Source organism: Rosa chinensis, chromosome 6 (assembly GCF_002994745.2).
Source record: "Rosa chinensis cultivar Old Blush chromosome 6, RchiOBHm-V2, whole genome shotgun sequence".
Taxonomy (NCBI): Eukaryota; Viridiplantae; Streptophyta; class Magnoliopsida; order Rosales; family Rosaceae; genus Rosa; species Rosa chinensis.
The window spans coordinates 13,397,608-13,415,633 of NC_037093.1; positions in this window are offsets into that span (position 1 = coordinate 13,397,608).

Consider the following 18,026-nt stretch of genomic DNA (forward strand, 5'->3'; position numbering starts at 1 on the left):
CTCTCGACAGCTCCGCCAGGCCTAATCCCAGTAACTGCGTTGAGGCTGGCTCGAACGACCTTCACCGAAACCTTAGAATCTCGAACCTTGGAAGAGAACCCAGGGAAAATGGGGGTTTGGGAGAGAGGAAAGGTGTGGAGGCGGTCGAGAAAGAGTGAGGATTTGGATATGAGGCGAGGGCCTACCTTTCGAGAAGCAATCAACTTTCACCGGTACCGCTACGATGGGATTCTTCATCACTTGTCACCGACTCGATCTTCTTGACCCGTTCATCAGGTCGAAGGAGCTTGAGCTTCTTGTTCTTCCGCTCATGTATAGAGAGAGGCCGCCTTTGATTATGTAAGAGAAAGAGGACTCGAAGAATTGGAGAAGAGAGGGTTTCCAATCTAGTCTCTCTCCAGTTTGTTTTGAAGCGATAGTGATGGGATGAATTCACCATCAATTCTATGAGGCGGAAACTGGTTTAGTTGTCGAGGAGAGGAGAGAGGAGAGAGGTCCAAGGTTTCAAAATGATGGATTTGGGTCTAGGGGTAGAAGCAGATAGAGGGAAAGAAGAGAGATGAGAGAGGTCTAGGTTTTAGATCTGAGGGATTTCGACACCGTGTAGAACAAAGTGATATGGTTGAAGTGAGGAGGCACTGATAGTTCATAGTTGTGGGGTTTAGTTATAGGTCTGGGTCTGGGTCTGGCTCTGTGTCTGTGTCGAGAGAGAGAGAGAGAGAGAGAGAGAGTGAGGCGTTGTCGAGAGATTGAGGAGCTGTGGCTATTTTTGTTATTGTTTTGCTCGAGTGTTAGGGCTTCAAGCCCGGCTATTTCAATTTGGACAGAGATTCACACAACAGGATTTTATAAAAATGTGGTCTGAATGCAGCCATTTTAAATTTGGGATCTGTCTCCAATCAATTTGACTTCCCCCTTTAGGGAGGTAGAGAAAAATGGCAGTGGGAAATCTCCCTCCTTCAGCGAAACATATTGATCTGACCACAGTTTTATTATTTTTCGTTGCATGATTAGTACATGTTGGGGGAAAAATTTGGGGTTCGAGATGGGGTTTGGCACCACTTACATGGTGGGAAACTTGCCGCTCAATCTTTTAAGCGTCACACAACGGTTTTTTCCTTAAATACCTTCTGAACTAATTCATAAGTCCATATCAGACGACAGATTTTGTAAAAACGACGTCCGAAAAAATAAAAATTAATCAGACGACGGAAAAGTATGATGCGTCGTGTGAGAGGAGTCCTCTGGTTCAATTTTTGTAGTAGTGATACCTGGAGTGTTCACTGTGCCCCAAGCTAGAATACTTGCTTTTCCTCCATCTCCAAAGGTGACTAAACCAGTCGTGTTTTCATCCTCGAAGGATGTAAACCAAGCTTTGTCTCCAGTCATATGTCTAGAACAACCACTGTCGACATACCAAAAATCCTTTCGCTTGTCTGCCAAGGCAGTAAGTACTACCAGGCAGGGCTTCAATATGTGATGAAGAAATATCTATACTTACACATACCATGAGACAATTAGCACTAATAGAGTCAGATGAATCAATGTGATTAGGAGAGCAATTATTCAATTCCTTTCTAATCCAGACAGGTTAATTTACAGTGTGCATGTTTGCTTTAGTAATCAAATCAGTTAGTTTACTAATAAGGACTTTTTGTTCTTTGAGTTCACAATGCAATGACTCTACTGACAGCTTTTCTTCTCCAAATGAGGGAAATTTAAGTCTCTCATTATACCTAGGTCTAATATGTCCCAATTTACCATAGTAGTGACATGTAGGAATAAAATATCTAAAAGTTGAGTACATGTTATGACCAGTTGGAGTTCCATGGTCCATCCTTACCTGAGTGACATTCTGAAGAGGTTTCAGTTCCTTGTCCACTTTTGTCCTGGGTCTCATGGTAGTGTCCTTGATGAACTCAGTGATTAAATCACCTTTTTCCACTACTGGATTCATTTCTCTCACAAAGCGTGTACTTTTGGAACCTTCTCCCGAATATCCAAGTCCAAATGTATCATTATGGGCTTTTCCTTAACTAAATAGTTTTGACGCAGTTCCAGAACTTATCTCAAACTTAGTGAACTTCTCTTGAATGGACTTTAGTTCTTCCTGCAATGATTCATTTTCAGTGAGCAGGTTTAAGTGTAAAGCATGTTGTCCTTTTACCTCAAGTTCAAGCATCTTGACTTTGTTTTTGAGCTCAGCACATTCATTCTTCCAAGTCTGAGAATTTTTGTCTCTTTGTGAGCTATGTAATTCATTTGCAAGCTTGTTTTTTTCTTGTTCCCATGTGATTTGAGAAGTCCTCCACATACGCTCCAACATATCTTTCTCAGCCTTTAATATCTTAACTTCATCTTCCAAGCTTGCATTTTTTAGCAATGTGGTTTTTGATGCTTTATAGAGTTGTTTGCAGTGGACGGTGGTCTCGTCATCTGAGAATCCTTCATCACTTTCAGATTCAAGTGAGAAAGATGACATGAAAGCTACATTTTCAATCTCTTGAGTTTCATCATCACTACATGTTGAGAGAAGAGATTTGTTATTGCTATTTCCATGCTTCCTGTTACCACAATCAGTAGAAATATGGCCATAGCCACCACATTCATAGCATTTAATTTTTCCAGAATTATTTCCTTTAAAATTTCCTTTCCCACTTTTAGCATTGTTATCACTGCTACCACTACTAACAAAGTTTTTCTTGGGAGCATTGAAATTTCGAGAAGAGGATTTATTTCTAAGGAATTTTTTGAATTCTTTAGTCAGAAGGGCAAGGTCAAGTGGTTCATCTTCCTCTTCTATCCCTTTTACAGCCTTGAAAGCTACTCCTTTGGATTTTTTTTAGGTTTTAGCCTTAGTTCATATATTTTGAGATTTCCAATAAGTTCATCCAGTGGATAGTCATTAATATCAAAAGAATCCTGAATACTAGTGACCTTAGAATGAAACTTCTCGGGCAAGGCCCTAAGAATTTTCTTAACAACCTTATCTTCATCAAAAGGGGCACCTAGACTACGACATTGACCTGTAATTTTTAAAATTCTACCATGAAAGTCATCCACGGTTTCATCATCTCCCATAGTCATAGTTTCAAAGTCATAAATCAGACCTTGTAATTTTTGTGCACGTACCATTTTGTTGCCTTCATATGTAGTCTGTAGTAGATGCCAAGCTTGCTTTGCAGTATCACAATGACTGATCCTTAGCTTTTCAAGTTCAGAGAGAGCAATAAAAATGCTATTTTTTGCTTTGAAATCAGCTTGAAGATCACGCACTTTCTCATCAATCCAATCCTTCTGTAGTTTAGGAATGGAGGCAGACGAACCCTCACCTTTAGCTGGAACTATAGGTGTCTTCCAACTATTTTTCACAATATTCCATACATGTTCATCTTGAGCATACAAATATGATTTCATGTATATCTTCCATTGAGTATACTTTTCATATCCTCCATCAAACCATGGAGGACTGTTAACAGATCCACCAACAGCTCTATCTCGAGATTGTTCCATCGTCCCTGCGATCTACTAGAAAAATCTAGAACCCACTCTGATGCCAAATGTAATTACCAGATAGAACAAAATTAATGATTAAGAAAACTGCTTTGTAAATGTAGTGTGCACTTTCAAGTCAACACAAAGATTGCTAACACAGTGTAAACCTCTCCACTGAGGAAACTTCACTGCATGGCTTGTAACGTAGCCAACACGAGAAAATCAATCTACTATAAGTCAAATGAGTTTATAGTATACAAGTAATGTTGTTCACAACAATCACTTTCACTTAGCAAACAGCTAACTTGTTCTACAACTATTCTAACTCCTAACTTAATTATCACACTACCAAATGCGTCAATCTACCAATCTTCCTTGCACTCACAGTCTCACTGATCTTGAGAATGAAATATGCAAGTGACAGAGTATGCAAGGAAAAAAAAAACATATAACACACGAAGAGAGTTTTTCAGAAAATGATTTGAGTAAACATATGCAGCACACCAACGACAAGGTTAGACTTCAACAAAAACTCTACCAATAGAATCAGTTTCAAAACCTTTTATAGAGGAGAAAGACTCCCCCTCAATCAAACCTCTGTATCAAATCCAATAAGATAAGGAAAAGTTTAAAAACTGATTTCAATACTTTCTAAATATATGCAAACACGATCTTTATATGATATGCATATCGAAAACCTTTTGATGCAGATATGTATATCAAAACAATTTAACCGATATGCATATCAATTGTAAAATGATATGAAATGAATACCACCTTTAACTCAAGATCAGTGAGTATGATTCTCCTTGATTTCCTCGTGGTGATCTGATTCTGCAATCTTCTTCTATTGCCTTGAGCCACCGGAAAAGCAGGAGAAATACTCTCCTAATCCTTTGCAACTTCTGATCTTCTAGTGGCTTTGGGAAAGTTATCTATTGAATGGTAATAGTCCAATGTACTTACAAAGTTCGACTCCTTGGCCAAGTCCTTGCCAGAGTACTGCTTGATTCCGGCTACGTTGCATTGGTCGTACATGCTATTGCACACACGTTCGTCAAAGGCATGTCGATGACACCAATACGGTCGGCTGTTCTTAGTGATTGTTTCATTCAGATCTCCACCCAAGTCTTCGAGGGAATATTGATTGTCTTCGTCTTGCTCCATTTCTCTCCCTTGGGAAGCAGTTTTTTCCTGGCCGTTGAAACCTGTATTGGTTCGTTCTTAGCAAGTTTGTTCACAGGTGAATTCCTCTGGTTGATCCACACTAGATTTGGTCTTGAACGCAAGGCGGAGATGATCGTGGCCGATTTGGCACCCGTGCAGAGGAGACTTAATGGTCAGTGTGATCTCTTTGGCCAAGATCATGAACCCCAAATCGATAGTCATGGTGGCGAAACAAATATCCAGAAAATCCAGAAAACAATATATCTCTGTGTAGAAGAAGTTGGGCATGATGCCGGCCATGATCTTCGAAATGCAGTATACAAGGGTGATGGCGAAAGAGAGAGAGAGACCCATCAACAATAATACCAATTACAGCTTTTCCATAATTAACACTAACATTTCTCCACACTTTTTTTTTTTTTGAGAAGAACATTTCTCCACACATGCTCTGCATAAAATTGAGAGTGTGAATTCACTCCCCTTTTTTAATTAATTAACAAATTAAGTGCTTCTAGAAAGTCATAACAAACGTTTTCAGTTTCCTCTTGCATTCATTTCCGGAAAGTGTACACCTTTGTATTTCCTTATAGGCTCCTCTTTATCAGTTCCATCAATTCTTTTAGTCAAATATAACGAAAAACAAGAGATAATTTTTGACTGAATAACTCATATATCTCATTCACCTTACAAGAAGAAATTATATACAAATTACAATTGTGCCTAATAAGACAAGTATTACTCCTAAGGCAAGTAGTAAACCTAATAATACTACAGATATTACAGAATATTACAGATCATAGAATATTACAAAATATCTACATAAATAAGGTAAGTATGACTCACGCCAACACTCCCCCTCAAGTTGGCGCATACAGATCACGAATGCCCAACTTGTCAAGTGAGTCATGAAATGCCTTACTCGATAATGCCTTCGTGAGAACATCAGCTAACTATTCTTCTGAGTGGACAAAAGGAAAAGAGATAAGCTTAGCATCGAGTTTCTCTTTAATGAAATATCTGTCAACCTCAACATGCTTAGTTCTGTCATGTTGAACTGGGTTGTGAGCAATATCCACCGATGCCTTATTATCACAATACAAATCCATGGCTCGTTTGGGTTTAAATCCCAAATCACGAAGTAAATTTCTCAACCAAAGTAATTCACAAACTCCATGAACCATACCTCTATACTCTGCTTCAGCACTTGACCTAGCCACAACCTTTTGTTTCTTACTTTTCCAAGTAACAAGATTACCACCTACAAAAGTGAAGTAACCAGAAGTAGATTTTCTATCCGTAACACAACCTGCCCAGTCTACATCTGTATAACCACTAATATCCAGAAGATTATGCTTTGAAAACATCAAGCCTTTTCCAGGTGCAGACTTTAAATACCTCAAAATACAGATCACAACTTCCATATGAGTTTCACTTGGATTATGCATGAATTGACTCACAACACTAACTCGTCTGGCCGAGTATGTGAGAGATAGATTAATCTGCCAACTAACCTCTGATAACGAGCCTTCTCTGTAGGAGTTTGATTAGGGTACTTAGCCAGTTTATGATTCTGCTCAATAGGAATATCAGCAAGTCTACATCCTAGCATTCCTGTCTCTGTCAACAAATCAAGCACATATTTTCTCTGGCACAAGAAAATTCCTAAACTCCCCCTGGCGACCTCAGTCCCAAAAAAATATTTAAGAGAACCAAGATCTTTCATCTCAAACTCTGATGCAAGTAGATCTTTTAATCTTTCAACCTCCTCTGAATTATCACCAGTAATTATCATATCATCAACATAAATAATCAAGACAGTTAATTTACCTTCACAGCGTTTCAGAAACAATGTATGGTCAGAGTTGCTCTACTTGTACCCAAAACGATGCATAGCTTGAGAGAATCTTCCAAACCAAGCTCATGGTGATTGTTTGAGTCCATACAAGGACTTATTTAACTTACACACAAATCTACCTCCTGTGCTTGCCTCATATCCTGGTGGTAGATCCATATAGACTTTTTCAGATAGCTCTCCATGTAAAAAGGCGTTCTTCACATCAAACTGTTGCAAAGGCCAATCTAGATTAGCTGCTAGAGACATCAACACTCGAACAATATTAATCTTTGCTACTAGAGCAAAGATCTCCTCATAATCCATGCCATATGTTTGAGTATATCCCTTTGCAACAAGTCTTGCTTTATACCTATTCACTAAACCATCTGCATTGTGTTTGATAGTGTACACCCATCTACATCCAACAACTCTATTTCCTTGTGGAGGTGGCACCAACTCCCAAGTATTATTCTTCTCTAATTCCTCCATCTCTTTATTCATCGCTGGAGACCATTTGGGATCCTTGAGAGCATCCTGCACTTTACTGGGAACACATACAGAAGATATTTGATTCACAAAAGAAGCATGGGATTTGGATAATCGGTGGGTGGATACAAAGTTAGCTATGACATACTTAGACTTAACATCTAAACTTGGTTTATATTGACGAGGTGGTTTACCACGGGTGGACCTAGGAGACAAAACATACACACTATCACCAATATCAGAGTTAGAAGAAACAGCACTAACCTCAAGATTGGGACACTCCTCAGGGATTGGTTGACAAGGGTTATCTGTATCTAAGAGGGGTGGAGGAGCTTGGCCTTCTTAGAGGGTAGACGATTCGACAATTATCTCTTCTATTTCGGAACTCATAATGCTCTGTTCGGCAGTTGCATGGTGAAGGGTAGACGATTCAGCAATTTCCTTTTCTATTTCAGAATTCGCAATGCTCTGTTCGGCAATTGCATGGTGAAGGGTAGACGATTCAGCAATTGCCTTTTCTGTTTTGGAACTCGCAATGCTCTGTTCGGCAATTGCCTTTTCTGTTTCTACAAGAGTGTCATTGGCTTCAATGGGTTGAATTTTAATCCCATAAGACTTCTCTTCGAAAAAAGTGTGTTTGGACCTTTGATTCTTAGGAATATGGACAAACACAACACACCCAAAGACACGAGCAGGGAGATTAGAAAACGAAGGGACAGACACATGATTTGAAAGGGCAGCATAGGGGGTTTGGCCATTGAGAACAGAGGAAGGTAGCCTATTGATGAGATGACAAGCAGTGAGAATTGCATCTCCCAAAGATACTTAGGCATATGAGCACTAAATAGAAGAGACCGGGCTATGTCAAGAACATGATGATTCTTTCTTTCTGACACCCCATTTTGTTCAGGGGTTTGAGGGCAAGCAGTTTGATGAATGATCCCATGAGAATGAAAGAATTGGTGAAACTGAGAATTGACAAACTCGCCCCCCCCCCCCCCCCCCCCCCCAAAAAAATTATCAGAACGAAAGACTTTAATATTGACTCTAAATTGATTTTGAACAAGAGCAAAAAATTCTTGGAAAGCAGAGAAGACTTCATATTTGTGTTTCAATAAAGCGACCCAAGTAAGACAGGTATAATCATCAATAAACAAAACAAACCAATGTTTGCCAAGGTTGACTCACGGGAAGGTCCCCATACATCAGAATGAATAAGCTCAAAAGGAAAATAACTCCTAGTAGTACTCAAAGGATAACTAGTACGATGACTTTTAGCTAAGACACATGACTTATAATGCAACTTAGACTCATCAATGCCCAGAAACAAGGATGGCATAGATTTCTTCATGACACTAAAGGAAGGATGCCCCAATCTCTGATGCCATAGCCATAATTCGTCAACTTGATTAGTAACCCCAGTCGAAATCAAAGATGCTTGGACTACCTTCTCCGGCTTCATTCCAATGAACATGCAATCCAGACGAAATAGTCGACCCCTCAGATAACCCCTGCCGATTATTTCCCTGGTGAGGAGGTCCTGAAAAATCACATACAACGGAAAAAATGTTACAGAACACCGAGATTGAGTATTAAGCTGAGGCACAGATATAAGATGATGAGAGAGATCAGGGACATAAAGAACATCATGTAGTGTCAAAGAAGGGGTGAGACGAACAGACCCTATTCCTAAAACAGGAAAAGAATCACCAATGGCATTGACAACAGAGGAAATAGGCCATATGGTCAGATGCTCCATAATCAATTATCCAAGTATTGCCACCAGTAAAGCTAGAAATTTTTAAAGCAATTCCAACCTTACCATTACCACAGCAACTTACGGGTGCGGTTTCCTTACCAGCAAAGTTGGTGTGATCTGGTTTTGTCACCGCATAGTAATCTTGGTCTTGAACAAGATGAAAAGCAGCCTTTCCCTTGGGTTTGTTGTCGTGAGGTCGGGGCCTATCAAAGTAGCCTACTGGAAAACCAACCAACCTGTAACAATTTGCTTTGATGTGGCCTGGATTCTTGCAGTAGTTACAATTCAGATTTGAGGAGAACCTGGGAGAAACGTCTTGATCTTTCACCATGGTGAATATGCAGTGGAAGGAAAACAATGAAGTACTTGGAAATATAAGAAGGCAACGGTGATGAAAGGATCAAAGGACAAGGAACAAATCCAAGCACAAAGAACAAGGGTCAAGGATCAAAGAACAATGAGTCAGAGTCCAAGATCGGATCTCTGCTTTGATACCAAGTCAAATATAACGAAAAACATGAGATAATTTTGACTGAATAACTCAGATATCTCATTCATCTTACAAGAAGGAATTATATACAAATTACATGACAGACCAGCCCTAAATTTCACCCTGAAATCCGAGGTGCCCTGTGGGGCCCACCTTAGGAATAGCTCTACCAAAATTTCGGCAAAGTCACCCCTAAAATGGACTACCCAAAAACCTGTAAAACACACAAAACACTTCAAGCAAACCAACCTTATACTCCTGGAGCCACCCTGCTCCCAATTACCATCAACTCCACTTTCACAAAACTCAACAATACTAATCCCAAAGGTTATCAGAGCAATACTAATACATAAGGATATAAAAAGAAGAGTAAAAGATCAATTAAGGGATCCTACAATGCGGAAGTAGTGACAATTATGCCTCAAATGCCATGTATGCCCAACCTCCACTAATTCGCCTACAAACTGGGCATTTGAACCCGAAGGGCCCAGGGGAAAGTAATTTAAAACACGTTAGAATGAGTGGACAAAAATAAATAAGTAAGTTAATTCAAATGAAAGTAAAGCTTTACTACTTTCCCACATTTATTCCTTTAAAAACTCGATGCATGCAACGTGGATAAAACATATTTCTCGCAACACGAAAATTCGTGAAAACATTCCAGCCCCGCTGGTCAAAACAAATCGAGCTAGCCCCGCTAGCTGAAGGTATCAGTCAAATATGGGAAAGAAGTTCTCACCATACAAATAAGGAAGCCTCCCAGGCTCGGGTCGGAGTGTCCCACACTCTGGAGCATCCCATGCTCTGCTCTACTCACCCACGGACACATAGTAAGCAGGGAGGAGTACTAATAGGCTAGCTAGCAATAAATATGACGACCCAGGTATAGTGGTTTAAAACCATACGAAAACTCGAAAATCAGTAAGGCTTCCCAAATACTCACGAGAAAAGACATATTCCAACGACGTGGCCCCGCACGCCAAAATAATCTCAAGTCAATGAACCATTAGGCGAGAAATAATCGATAAATATAATTCCATCGAAAATCCCATTTTCGAAAAATATTCCAGAAATCTTAATATCGACGAATAGAAATGTATTATAAATTTTCAGAAATCACCTCGGAAAATAACTCGTCGAAAATCATGATTTCAAATAAAAGCTATATATCGGAGATACTTATCGAAGGCTCAAAATCCATTTCCGAATCATAATTGAAAATAAATCATAAATCCAAATCCGAGCATAATAGATTCGTAACCCAAATTCATATGGAAAAACAATGTCAAAATTATAATCCAAAGCAAAATATTATGCTCGATAAATAAAACGATAATTAAATAAATCAATAATTTCAAAATAAATGCATGCATCATTATTTAAAACAAAAGTCCACTCACTATACTATTTAGGCGATCACACATCCGAGTTCCTTCGTCGAGCAATAGCTCGATACATCACCCTGTACACAATTATATTCCGTGAATAACAACTCGGCCATTTAATACGATTCCTAAAATCAAATCCTCATAATCACATCTCCACTTCTTCTCGGACTCAACCCAAATTATACAACTAATACCAATTCGCTAATTTAAAGGTTCTAAGGCAGAACCAAGAGATATCTGACCGTCGAATTCTCGTAAATCGATAATCGAAACTCATAATTTTTGAAAATTCATAATACATTCAAAACCTCACCAATCTTCACCAAACTTCATATATAAGCTCCACAACATTTATAGGATTTAATTGGGCTAAAATAGAAATTAAAAACCTACTTTACTCGCCTCCACGCGCCACCAACAGTGGCAGCACGTGGGCCCCACGCGCCGGCGGCCACCACCTCCGATGGCCACCAAACTTTGGTAGTAGCACCTACTCAATAGACCCAACAACTTTCTCAACCGAGACAAAGTCAGAAAACGAGTAGAAGTACCTCAACAATTAAGGAGAAGGTTGAACGCAATCGGTGAATAGTAACCCAGAAATTCATCTCTTCGATTCTTCCTCCATGCTTCAAGTCGTGGCTCAAGGCTAGGGGCAAAATGATCATTGGCAAAAACCGAACCTTCGACGCCAGTTTGGTAGCCGGAGACGGCCGGAATCGGAAAAATTGCCGGAAATCCCAATCTGCTATAGTTTTCTTCAAGCTGTCGATTCCCACTTTTCCGGCCAAATCGTAGTGACCCAAGGGTACTAGCGTGTAGAGGAGAAGGGGGCGCACCGGTGATGACCTGCAACTCGTCCCCAGGTGGCCGGACAGCGGCGAAAATAAGGGAAGGAGAGAGGCCGATGCGAGGGAAAAGAGAGAAATCGGGGTAGGGGGTAGGTTTCCCGAAATGGAAACTTACCCTGGTAACTTTCTGTATATATAGAAAGTTAATGTGAACAGTAACTTTAGTATTTAGGCTATAACTTTCACATACAAACTCTGATTTTTACGTACCACATATGCACGCTCTTGGTTTAACGTCCTCTACAATTTTCATGGAGGAAATTTTCTCAAATTTTAACCTGAACAAAAGTCAACTTTTAGGGCCACTAAAAGTACTAAAACGACAGTAAAAGTGAAAGTAAAGATCGTTTACCGTCCAAATGACTAGTAAACTGATGAATTCAGGTTCGGGACGTTACATTACAATTGCGCCTAATATGACAAGTACTACTCCTATGGCAAGTAGTAAACCTAATAATACTACAGATATTACAGAATATTACAGATCATGGAATATTACAGAATATCTACATAAATAAGGTAAGTATGACTCACGCCAACACTTCTTTTATGGGACTGCACACATGAACGTAACAGCATACGTTTTTAAAAGAACTTGGTCAAAAATAGAGGGTCTATCACTTACTTTATTACAACGTAAGTGAAACAATACCTATTACAAGGTATTTGTAATTGGTAAAGTTATCGTGTCCTGAACATGAATAATTCTTTTATTATATGTTTATGAATAATCATTTGACAATAACATTCAAGTGGAATGACAAATAATGTGCGATTTTGTACAATTAATTGATGCTTGATTACTCTCAATTCTTCTTGAAAGGTCTCAATCAGTCATCAAACAACCACTGCAAGTGGCCTAGTGGTTCTTGCCTAGTTGGGTGTGCTCCCCAACCTAGGTTCGAACCCCGAAGTTGTCAAAGTGGTCAAGCACTGTGCTGCAATGCATACCAATTCCATTAAAGCAGGTGAAGCCATTCCTTGTTCGATCAGTGATCCCCTAAAAACTGAGAATGTAATTAACACGACAAAATAACAGGTTCCTACGAGTCTTAATTTCTCATCTGAGGATATTTGCAAGCCATTTTCTAACTGCAAGACTACAATTACAGAACAATGCTTCCGGAAACCTACACTTAAGCTTGGTACACACTCATACATAGCGCCCTCAAGTTTACTATTAGTAATTTGTTTATTAAACAAAGGATTCTATACATGTTCTATATATCAAGAAATAGATCCCAAGGAAAAAGAATGAAACATTAACAAATGATTTTACAATGGTCGTTTCCCATGTGAAAAGTGGAATACATATATATAGGAGGCCTCAGATACCCGTGGTGGGGGGGGGGGGGGGGGGGGGGGTGTTATGGCTTAAAGTAAGTTAAGAGAACATACTTTTTTTTTTGGCTGAATAAGAGAGAACATACCTTAAGAGTATTGAATCTGATGTGTTGAAGGACATCGACATAATGTGTGCCTCTACAAATTAGGGGTTAGAGTTGTAATAGGAATGTGTTCTAGGTATTCAATTGTAATCAGATTCTATTACCTTTTTGGGTACCTTATAACTCCCTATTTAAAGGGCTCCTATTATCAATGATAACAGACAATTCTATTCTTCTACAACACGTTATCAGCACGAGTTCTAACCCTAGCTTCAGAAAAAGAAAAAAAAATACCCCTAAAAACCCTAAACATCAAAATCTGCCGCAGCCTCCCTGCCTCAGCTTTCCTGCCGAGCTTTCCTGCCAACCCTCCCCTGCAGCCTCCTGCTGCTCCCTGCACACCTGCGCATCAGTCCAAGCACGCACTCGCTAGCCGAGCCCCTGCTGCCGCACCTTTTGCCGCGCAGTCCATCAGCCTCGCAGACCTGCAGCCGAGCAGCACCGCAAGCCTCGCACACTCGCAGCCCAGCAGCCGCCTGCAGCACCGACCCAACCTCGACCCAGATTGCCTGCAGCACCGCCCGATCTCGACCCGCCTGTAGCAGCCCACTTCAGCAACCTACACTTCCGCGCCCCCGTCTGCCAGCGCCCCGTGACCACATCTGCAAACCTCCCATCGCTGCAGACCAGAAGAAGAAGACGCAACAGATAACAGAGGAAAGGAAGTGAGAAAGAAGAAGAAGACCGAAAAAAAAAAGGAAAGAAAGAAGAAAAAAAGAGAAGAGCTGGGCCCGGGAAAAAAAAAAAAAAAAAGAGAAAAAAAAAAGAGAAGAGCTGGGCCCGAAAAAAAAGGGAGAAAGAAGAAAAAAAAGAAGAAAAAAGGGAAGGGAGAAGGGCAGCCCACCAACTGCCAATTTCCGATCAGATTCCAGCAATCTTAATTTAGCTACACGCCTGCATCAACACGCGTGTGTCTTCAAGCCAAGAACAATCACGTAAATTTTTATAATTAATGTTGCTGCTTTCTTGTATTTAAATTCCTTTTATTTTCTGCAAATATTAGAATATATGTTGCCAAATGAGTTTGATATTTAACAAAGCGGAATTGTGGGGATTCACGCTTAACGAACTAAGAGTGTTCGTATGAACTAAGAGTGTTCATAATTAAACGAACTAAGAGTGTTCGTGTGAACTAAGAGCGTTCACAATACTTGGACTAAGAGCGTCCGTAAGCATCAAATTGTGACCATATTAAAACATCATTGTTTGGTCTAATCCAAAAGAGATTCTTGGAAATTGATTTCTTGGTAGCATAGCTCGGAAATCTTATTGTTTTAGTTTTCGTGGAAGTTTAACTCCGAAACTAATATATCTTCTCCTCTTATTTTCAGGATGTCGAATGAACCTAGACTCGACTTTCCCATGCTTGACTCAACAGGCTCGGATTACCACAGTTGGGTAACCGACGTTGAGAACCATCTCACTTCAAAGGGAATATTACCCATAATCCAGGCACCTAACCCGGATCTTCTGTTCATACGAACACCTACAAAGCATGCTCAAGCAGTTATCTTGATGCGACGCCATATGGACAAGGCACTCAGATTGGAGTATATGTCGATCAAGGATGCAAGAGAGCTATGGGTAGCGCTAGAAGAGCGTTTTGGCAATGTCCAAGATTCTCTCCTCCCTGACTTGAAGGTTCAATGGAACAATCTGCGCTTTGCTGACTTCAAGTCTATTGCTGAATATAATTCAGAGGCTCTTCGCTTACAATCCATGTTGAGATTCTGTGGACAACCTGTCACAGAGTAAGAGCTAATTGAGAAAACTCTCTCCACCTTCCCCGTTTCAGCCATTGTGGTATCAAAGCAATACCGTACTGAAGTCAATGCTGGACGGATCACGAGATTTCATCAGCTTATCAATATCATATCTGTAGCTGAGAAACATGATAACATACTCGTGAGGAATTATAATTCAAGGCCCATTGGAACTAAGAGCGTTCATGAGGCGAATTATAATGCACCCAAAGGAGGGCGCAAGGAGCGGTACCCTAAGAATGGGGGACATGAGGGACGTATGGGCCCATATAACCGCCCTAACCAGGAAGGAAACCGCAAGTTTGGTGCGGATACACGTGGTGGTAATGCCACACGTGGGAGAGGGGGTCGTGGTATCCCTAGCCGTAATGGTGGCTCAATGGGTCGTGGTGGTAGCACCAACCCTCCTAGGGAACACCCGCAATGTGCACAACGTGCACCTCAATTAAAGGGAGGCAACCGCAATGATGAGTATCATCGATGTGGATCAATTGAGCATTGGTTCAAGCAATGCAAGGCAAGTGAGGAACTAGCTGCAAGATACAGGGCATATAGGGACCTGAGAGAGCAAGAAGTGTACCTTGCAGAAGAAGAAGAAGATGGTGGAGATGTCAATCTCACCATAGAGGACTTCAAAGCTGAAGATGAAGTGCACATGGATGCAGCAGACTTTGATTAGATTAGTCCTTTTTATTTTCCAAGAACTTTTGTAATGGCAATTTGCCTTAGTCAATAAATGACAATTGTATTAACTCTTTCTTATGTGGCGGACCCAATAAAATGTGATGTCTAGGAAAGTCATTGAGATTATTGGTACTTAAGAGAGCATTGCTCCACCAACATCTCTCTCTACTTTCCTGGTCATATTTGATTGGAGTTACCAAACGGATAGAGTGACTACAATGTGTCTTACTTTGATTTTATTTTGGATTAGATTTTGGAAACTTTGATGTAATCATTGGCTATTAATAAAGTGTCAATTCTTTTACTTAATGTCTTGGACATACCTTAATTCGAACTTTATTATATAAGAGCCAATGGTTTTCATGTGGAAACACATTATGAGAATGGACAGAGTTCCTTTGCATCACCTCTAATGACTATGGACATAAACGAGTATTAGAGAAACTTATGTGTCGCTCTAGTGGGTTGTATGCAACCACTATTTGAGTTATTGAATCCAACCATGTCATGAGAGACGACTTATGGGATTCTGACACATATAGGCTTTGACATGATGATCCGTGTATTAAAGACTTTACACAGACATCCATTTTCAGAACGAAGAAAAGTAAGAACCAAGAATTGGTTCGAGGAGCTGCACATGCGCCTCATGGCGCCATGATTGTGCAAAGACAGGCCATACATGGCTGGCGCCGCCTACCCCATGCGGCAAATACATGGCATTGACGCTATAAACTCCTCTCTCTACTCCTAAAGTCTATTGTGACATTATGGCCTAACCAAAACCTTCATTGGTTGATTATAAAGCCCATGTTTCGTTCTGTAAAGCCTGTTATTTAGGATTGAGACCATCCTATGCAAAGGAGATTGAGGAAATAATTCCATTCTTACAAAGAATCTAAGGGAATTCTATGGATTTGATCAACCAACTTGCGGACAGTATAGATGTTTTATGGTGTTGGTTGATACGCAAACACATTGGTCACGTGTTGTGCCATTATCCACTCGTAATGCTGCTTATACTACACTCCTAGTACATAACATATGGCTATGGGCTCACTACCCAGATCATCCCATTCAGTCAATTTGACTTGATAATACTAGAGAGTTTACATCGCCAATTTTCGATGACTATTGCATATCATTGGGTATTGATATTAAGTATCATATCCCCATGTACACACCCAATTGGTCTCGCGGAAAAGCCACCATTAAACTACTACGATGGTAGCCCGGACATTGGTAATGCGCACCAATATTTCCGCTTGGGTTATGTAATATCGCATACAGCTATGCTAATTCGTCTACGACTCATAGCAGCCACTCAACTTTTATTTGCGTTACAGCTAGTGACTGGGTTCGAGTATAAATATCTCGTATTTATGCATATTTGAGTGTGCGGTTCATGTGCCAATTGCGCCGCCACAGCGCATCAACATGAGTCATTGCAACGAAAGCATATATATATATATATATATATATATATATATATATATATATATATATATTTGTTGGACATGAGTCTCCAACTATAAGTCCGCTATGTAGAATCCTTACCAAGCGATCTCTATTTCGCTAGATTTGCGAATTGTCACTTTGATGAGACAGTCTTCCCGTCGTTAGGGGGAGATTAGAACGTCAATGTTCAACAGGAATGACAGGAATTGTCGTGGTCTGTCCCCACTATGTCTCATCTTGATCCCCTAAAGTGACGAGATCACATATACCTGTTGCAAACATGCCTGCAAGGATTGATGTCCCCACAAGAGGACATGGTGCCACCCAGAGAAGATGGGTACTGCACCATTACCATGGATGGTAGTATGGTGACGCCACAAAGGTGGCATAATGGCGTCATAGGCCATGGATTCCGCTAGAGAGAGTAGGAGACCCATAGGTTCGATGGATTCTCACCCTAAGAAGAGAGCGAGTTTGGCACAACTTGATCCATTGATCATTGATACTCAAAATCCGTCTCATGAGAATATTTTGGATTGTGGTTATGTCCAAGAGACATCGTTGGGGACGCCTTAATGTTAGAACCAATTCCTAAGAATATAGAGATCTCTACGAACTACACTAGTGTACATGAGGACGTGGAATTATTGAGACCAATGACATCGAACCTTACTCCGTTGAAGAATGCCAACGTAGAGAAAATTGGCCTAAATGGAAAGATGTGATCCAGGTTAAATTAGATTCACTAACGAAGAGGAATGAGTTCGGGCCTGAGATGCCAACACCTCCTAAACATAAAACCTATTGACATTAATAGGTCTTCGTTAGATAGCGTGATGAGAAAAAGAGATGGCAATCTCACCTTATGGCGCAAGGTTTCTCACAACGCCCTGGAATCGACTACGAGAAGACATATTCTCTCGTAATGGATGTCATTGCACTCCACTACCTTGTCAGTTTGGTAGTTTCCAAATAACTGAATATGCAGCTTACGAATGTGGTCACTACGTATCTTTATGGGGATCTAGATACGGAATATAATGAAGGTTCTTGTGGACTTTATTTACCCAAGTCAAGTGGCTCTAGACCACGGAGCGCATTTGCAACGAGGTTGAAATGCTCACTAAAATGACTACTTGAATGGGAAGGGATATGATGAACTATGCCCACGCGTTTCCATGACAAGTTCCGGATTTGCAATGG